The sequence below is a fragment of the Lates calcarifer genome, linkage group LG19 (genome assembly GCF_001640805.2).
Source record: "Lates calcarifer isolate ASB-BC8 linkage group LG19, TLL_Latcal_v3, whole genome shotgun sequence".
NCBI lineage: Eukaryota > Metazoa > Chordata > Actinopteri > Centropomidae > Lates > Lates calcarifer.
The window spans coordinates 15,646,506-15,654,280 of NC_066851.1; positions in this window are offsets into that span (position 1 = coordinate 15,646,506).

Consider the following 7,775-nt stretch of genomic DNA (forward strand, 5'->3'; position numbering starts at 1 on the left):
TATTTTTTATGGTTTTACACTCATTGTTCAGACATTTAAGGTTAATTAAGGTTTTTAATATATAAAATTTTAAAAGCTGTGTTTTATAAAGGATTTACATTAACTTTTAGACATATCTTTAAAGGTTCTATACTTATTTTACACCTATTTATTAAAAGTGTTTCTAGATTATTTATTTTAAATTTATTTTATTTTGTTTGCTTTATTTATATGTATTTTGTTATACATATTTTTAGACTTATTTTTTGCAGCTACATTGTTGAAAAATACTAGCTATTTGTTCCAGACAAGGTTTTAGGTTTTAAAGTGTCAAACTACAGCTGAGATAATGACAGTGTGTGACTGAAAATAATAAACTAACACTGACCTTCTGGAAATGTCTTCTCTCTGTGCTTTAATGGTTGAAGTTTGAATCCTGTGGAGAAAAACACAACAAACATTGATATAAAGACACATCACAATAAAAGCACAGAGTGTTTCTGGGTATTGAACTTCGAACTGTCAAAAGATAGAGAAGTAAAAGACACTAAATCTACAAACCACAGTGTGGACTAACTGGTTTTAAACTAATAAGAACTAGTCCAAGAGTTAAATTTGCTTTATACACAAAGACAGAAGAAGCTGCTCTAGAGAACTGACTCCACCAGCTCCAACAGTGGAGAGAGAGAAAAAGCACGAGAGCCGGGGTGGCCTGACAAAATGATAGTTTGTGTGTAAAGCAGGGTACACACCAAGCCATAATCTAGCTGATTATCAGCCCAATTTTTGTGACAAATCAAACTATTCAGACTTCAGATCAATTACTCAAGATATATAATTTAATGTGCTCTGTGTGCAGTTTGTGTCATTTGTGAATTACCTTGAGGACTCAGTCCTGGTTTCAAAGAACTTCTTCATTGTACGAAGACTCTCTGTGATCATGGACGAAGTGGTGACACCTGGAGGAAAGAAAAAGAGAAGATACCAAGGAAAATGATCAATACACAACAACCTATTCCTCATCAACAGTTTAATATGTTCCAAACATTAGAGGAGTGTCTCAGAAAATGGGCTGTTTACTGTCACATATGACAAGAAAAAGCATCACATCAATAACAATAAATATTTGGGGGAAAATAAGTAAAAATGATTATCTTAAATTTCTATATTGTCTGTCAACTAATCAGTGGAGGAATCATGTATTTTACTGTGAACTGCATAATAAAAACTTTTACTTAGGTAAATTTTTGAAAGCAGGGTTTTAACTTTTGGTATTCATAAATATACTTCAGTCCAAAATTAACTGATAACTATTTTGCGTTTTTAAAAAATATTATAACTAGTACTATTTTCTGTCAATTTATAGACATGATTAATCAGTCATTATTATATTAAATACTAAACCCATTAAATATCAAGGATTTAAACAGTAACATTGTTACTAACATTAATAATTCAGCTCACCAACACATTTTTTCAGGCTGGGTAAATGTTTAGGATACATACCTGTTTGGTTTATAATGTGAGAGTTGGTGCTTCTGTCCAGGCTGCAGCAGCTGAACGAGTAAACCTGGAAAACACAAGTACAACACTTGAAAAACAAATAACCTAATTATAGAGAATAGTTCACCTCCAAAACCTCAACAGTGTAGAAGAATACAACACTCAATTTTGAGGTGAATAAATTAATTATGTTACTAAAATATGACTTCGTTGACCTCAGAGAGAAAAGCAATTTTTAAAATAGTTCTAATAATTTCTAACAGTAATCTCAGCTCATACATTGTGACCTACTCTTGAGGCTTAAAACTTGTGGAGGAGCACAGAGTTAAAATCTAGTTTTCAAGCTTGTATTTAACTCAAAACTGAGCTCAATAAAGTTTCAAGTCACCACAGACAAATTTCTCAAATCAATAATATACATAACAGGGGATAATGGATGGCCATAGACAGATTACTATCACAAAGACACACAAATGACAAAGAGGCAAAAAACGATTCGCAAAACGAGCACAATGAGATGCTTAACTGCCACACTAAAACACAAAATGGCCACAAAGAAACGTTAAATGGCCTGGAATAGACACAAACCTACAAGGACACAATATGATGCAAAGCTGATCATAAGTAGATGTAAAACAACCAGTTTATAGACAGAGAATGATAACATTGACATGATAATCTGCCATACACTGACTTAAAATATCAAGCTGGAGCACAAAAACACTTTAACCAACGCAAAGAAAAACGACAACAAAAAGCCCCAAAGACCTCATTTAACAATAAGGCTAATGCTAATGCCCACAGCGTAAAACAGGGAGGTAGAGGTAGATATAGAATCACCACAAATGGCCATAAACTGATGATAACGACACAATAAACCACCATAAACTGATCTAAAATGACCAGAATGAAACACAAAATAAAGAGCCCAAAATGTCGGTAGAGTGAAAACAAACACAAACAGGGATTTACACAGATCACCACGAGGCCATTCATCCCTTCATGTTAGGTGCCCACAGCTCGTGTCAGGGACACCTCTGTAACAAAAACACAAACACACTCTCACCCACGCGATGTAAACGAGTGATAATAGAATTAAACATATCATTACAAGATAATGCTAATGCTAACGCTCCCCGATAAGACTAATGCTAACGCTAGCCGCTAACTGTTGGCCTTATCTTTGTGCCGCAGGTGTGTTCAGCGTCCAGTCTTATCCGTGTTCAACAAAAAGCAGCTCCAGAGTTTGTTTTAGCATCCAGACCTCTTCATTAACGACAAAAAGCAGCTCCAGAGTTTGTTTTAGCATCCAGGCTTCTTCTGTAACGACGTTTTCTCACAGTACTAGCAAACAGAAGCAGTGCCTCAAACTTGGTTTAAATCTATTTCCTGACTTCGTTTCTCCGCCTCCCTGCACTCCTCCCACAAGGCCGTAGCCAATGACGAGACACGTCGTGACCAATGACGGCATAGCGTCAGAGGAGAAGATGATCGACATCCCCAGGGATCTTCAGGTGGAGGTACTGCCGGTCCATCTTTACCACACTGAGACGGTAAAAGCCTTGAATGAATAAATAAATGTGAACGGATGAGAGTTGTAATGAACTTAAGTCACTATAGACTGTATTTAAAAAGGTAAGGCACTGCACAGATCACATAGAGTATACTTACTAATACTTTTGAATTTAAATTACCTTGAAGAAAAGTGGTGGGAGTTATGAAAAATTGCCTACAGTATCATATCAATTAATCCTTACGAGGCGAATATATTAATAAAAAAATAAATAAATAGAGATGCATGCGCATAGAGTGTCAGATTTCAGTGAGCAGGAGGCGGCACAACACAGTTAAGTTTAACGGTAAGACCTGGAGGAAGCAGCGAGGCACCGTCAGATTCGTCATAGCGAGGCAATTAACAATAATTAACAACAACAAACAAAAGTAAATGAAACATATATCTATCTATATATGTTCAACTGGGAAACAGCCTGACTGGCAGTTCTGCTCTTCTCCCAGTGCCTGTTGGAGTGGAGTGTGTCTCAGCCACAGAAGCGCAGAGGTGTTATACATTACTTTGAGTATAAGTTTGAGAAAAGGCTTATTTAGGCTCATCCAATTGAGAAACTGTATGTTATGGTGTTAATTGTTAAAATCTGGAGGATCTTTTATGTTATTTTATTTTTCATCTTTATTTTTCAGTTTTCCCCCTGAGGGGTTGTCACCTTATCATGCTCAGGGGGGTTTGCGTGCCTCACTGACCCTAGGAGCTATTCCAGCAGAAGTTTAGTCTTCAGGTGGGACACCCAAGCTGGACAGGTCACAGGGTGGAGGCCTGACAAAGTGCAATTCACTTCTCCAGGTTGCAGGTTGGATACATAGCTAATAACCCAATTCCATGGAGAAAACACTGTCATAGGTAAAAATGCCCTCCCTTCTGACTGCCCCCTCATATATGCCTGCCTAGACCAGCCTGGGCAAAACTGATTTAGTGATTCAGTGTCTTTAAAGAAAGTGTTCAAGATTTTGAAGTAAGATGAGAAGACTGACACCACTCTTGTGTCTGTATGCTAAATGTAAAACTAGAGCCAGCAGCTGGTTAGCTTAGTTCAGCATTAAGAGGCATTTTAATTCATGTATTATTAATAATTAAACAGATGCATATTCTCATATTTCTTTCTTGTCTTTTGTAAATCAACTACCATGAAAGATTTATTTATTTATTTATTTATTTTTACCTTAAGTCAAGTTAGGTCCATGTTGTTATACCATGCAGTGTCTCAGAGGGACATTAGGCTATGTTTAATTCTAGTTGTTAGCTTTGTTAGCTTTAACCCCTGTGACTCAACCCAGTGTGCTCTGAGCTATCATGACAAACAGGGGAGGGATCGCTTGTGCTTGACCAAACATTTTAGAGGAATATCATGGTAAATTACCATTTTCATCTGGCACATACTAATTTAGTGACCTTAAGTCACCTTTCACTGCATCGCTGCTGTTGGGGTCAGTTTGGTTTGCTTCAGTAGAGCTTTGTTGAGCTCTAGGCCCGCGGTAATGTTGCTCATGGGAGTTGATCTTTTATGAAAAAAATGTTGCCACCAAAGCTTTTTCTCCTGTTATTTGTCTGCTTTTTATTTCTTACAGTAGCTGGTGCAGTATCAAGGAAAATAATCTTTATGTAGCAATGGTGCTGGAGATCAAGTGGAAGTAATCGTAGTCCACTTAAGCCTCATTGTATACAGGGGGACGGCCATGACTCAACACTGTAACAGTATTTTAGGCTCAATTAAACAGTATGAATATATGCAAGACTATCAGAAAGCAAAAGCCTGTTTAGCTCAACTTCTTCAAGGCAAGGTGTTTGGGTACTTTCCTATCAGTTTTGAGCAGTATGATGTGTTCTCAGCTACCACCAAAATAGCTCAGGATTCAATACTTAAGGACCCCTATAAAGACTTACCAAAATACTCTTGCTGAGCAGCCTACCTACAAATCTGGGTAGCTGTCTATTTTGTAGCTTATTCAAATTTGATTCATGAATATTTCATTTTCAATCCAAAGCGCTTTTTAACCTCATTTTCTACCCCTCACTGTCGACTGATGTGCACAGTGACAAAAACCTCACTCATTCTTTAAGATGCAGGTTTTAATCTGAGACAAATTACTTTTTTTAAAAAATGAGGTGCCCAGTGCCCAAATGTGTATTGCAATATTTATGTGAGTGTCATATGAGACCTAGTTAGATTGCTTTTTTGTCTGCCCAGTTCTGCTCCCAAACATCCTGAGGATAGGGGCCACTTGCCAAAAAAAATCGCCCAATTTTAATTCAACTTTCTCTGTTTTTCCTCCCAGAAGTCTTGGCAGAGGATACGGCAGGCAATAGGCCTTGAAGCCAAGCTGACAGTGCCGTACTGAGAGGCTACAAAAGAAGAGAGAGAGAGAGAGAGAGAGAGAGGGGGGAGAGAGAGGGGCAAGCTGGTGAATTTTTCAGTGGGGTCTGAGACTATCTATGGAAAAAGCCTGCTCCTACTGGCTGCAAGCAGACCTGGGAGGCAGAGAGGGAGGGAGAGAGAGAGAGAGAGAGAGAGGGGATAAGTATAGGCCTCCCCATTCAATTAACCACATACTGCTCTGTAATTTCACCCTCACACACGTGCGCATACATGCATCCACACACAAGCACACATGGTGAAGTGGGAACACTGGTAAATGGCTATGTGAGGAAATGTCTGTTTGCCAGGCCTCAAAGTGGGCCACTTCTCCTGTCCACAAGAGGAAGAGCTTTTCCAGGTTTCTAGTTTCCTAATGAGGAACTTTAGGGAGTTTGGACAGTTTCATAGTCTCAGTTACAGTTTAATGAGGTAAGCGATGGACAGGGTTGAAGCCACCACTGAGGACACTGAGGTCATGTCCCCTGGATATGTGGGCTTTAGCAAAGGTGAATCTACATTCTACAACTATGAACTTACACACAGTAGGCATTTCACAAGCTGGTTTCAATGTGTTTAGACTTTATATACTTAAATATCATGTAGAGCGCTAGGACTGAGGTTTCAATATTCATACTTATACAATACTGTACTTTGAAGTAGGTAAACATGGTTGGGACTTTTTTGAAATAAAAGAGAATGGCCAATTCATCAGACAAATAAATGTAGTGAAAAACTTCTTGATTTCCATCAGGAAATATCTGATCAAAGAGTAAGTAAACAAGCCTAAAGATCTCATCAAACACTGCTTTATCCTTGGCGCTCTGGCACTCATTGCTATGGACACATCACATACCCTTCCCAAAAAAGGACAGAATTATATCCCTCTATAAGTGAAGTTTTGAATCAGCATGTAGACCTTCTTTGTGGAAAAAAGGTGTACATAAAATAGTTACCTGGATAACTAAAATATGAAAAATCCAAATAATAAGATGCATGCAAAATTAATCTAATTTTGGTTTGAAAAGATCTATGTAATATGATGCCTGCAAGGATTTCTTTTAAAGCTTTTAAAGCTTGGACAGTTTTTGAACAAAAAAAAGGCTTAATTTTTTTAGACTAAACAACTAATAAAAAATAATGAATTAGCTAATTAAATATTTAACTAGATTGTCTGAAAAACATTTGGTATAAATTCATAATATATGATATTTTCCAACTTTGATCATTTTGTGTACATCAATATTAATGCTGTTGCATTTTGTTTTGATTAATTTCATCATGTTGCAGTCAGTTAATCAACACAAACTTTCACTTTTTGATGTGCAACAGTTCATCAATCTATAACTCTCTTTTCCAAAATCAGAATTCATTTTCTGAGTGTCTTAATTATCATAGTTCAAAGAATTTAAACCGTGCATTTTAAGAAAGTGAGACTTACTGCGTATCAGTGACAATGAATGAGAATATGTTTGTTGTATAACTGCAGCCAGAGTGATGGTGATTTGAGCTCTGTGCTCCTTTGAGGTACCCCAGCAGAAGACTTTAACATAAGCCAACAGCTTGTCACTCAGTATTCAGCGCACGGGCCAAAAAGAGGACACCCAATTTTCACTGAGCAATATGTTTCATGTCTTCTCTCTGCTGTGACCTTTAAATGGCCCCTGACGCTCCACACAGATAAATGCACCATGTTGGAAAGAACAAAGTCCTTTCAGACCATTTGTATTGAGCGAGCTTTTGATGAACAGCTCAAATGCTACGATCCAGTGCAGGGACATTCCTATATATGTGCACATTATTGATTTAGGTACAAAACCTTGCTGGGATCAGGCAAATGACTTCCCCTCAGGGTTCTTTAAAAGGGTTTGTACTCTGTTTATGATGTGAAATTCCCATAGAAAATCAATATGTTTTTTGTTCTGGACAGTTTTGTCCTTATTATCTCATCTCTGCTGCTGAGTAATGAGGCCGATCTCCTGAGGGGTCGTGAGTAGGAGGAGAATGATCGTGCCACAATGATTTAATCTCAGTAGCAACAGCTAAAGTGAAAGTCACACTACAGGACTATTTGAGCAGCCTCCAAGTGTCTCCACGTCTAATCCAGGCACTGGCATGAGCCGTTCACACCCGCGGGTGCCCTGAGAACGAGCACAACAAATATTACACAGTATAATAATATCATTATGTACATCCTGAGCCTTTTGCTTAACAGTGATAGTACCTGAACACATAGTGAAAAAAGACAACTGAGGATAAATGCTGAAATAATACTGTGGCACAAGGGCAAACTCCTTTTCCTGTTGATCTTAACATTTCTGTTCTCCAAAGGCAGACTTAACTAAACTCTGGTCATAAAATGTTAGC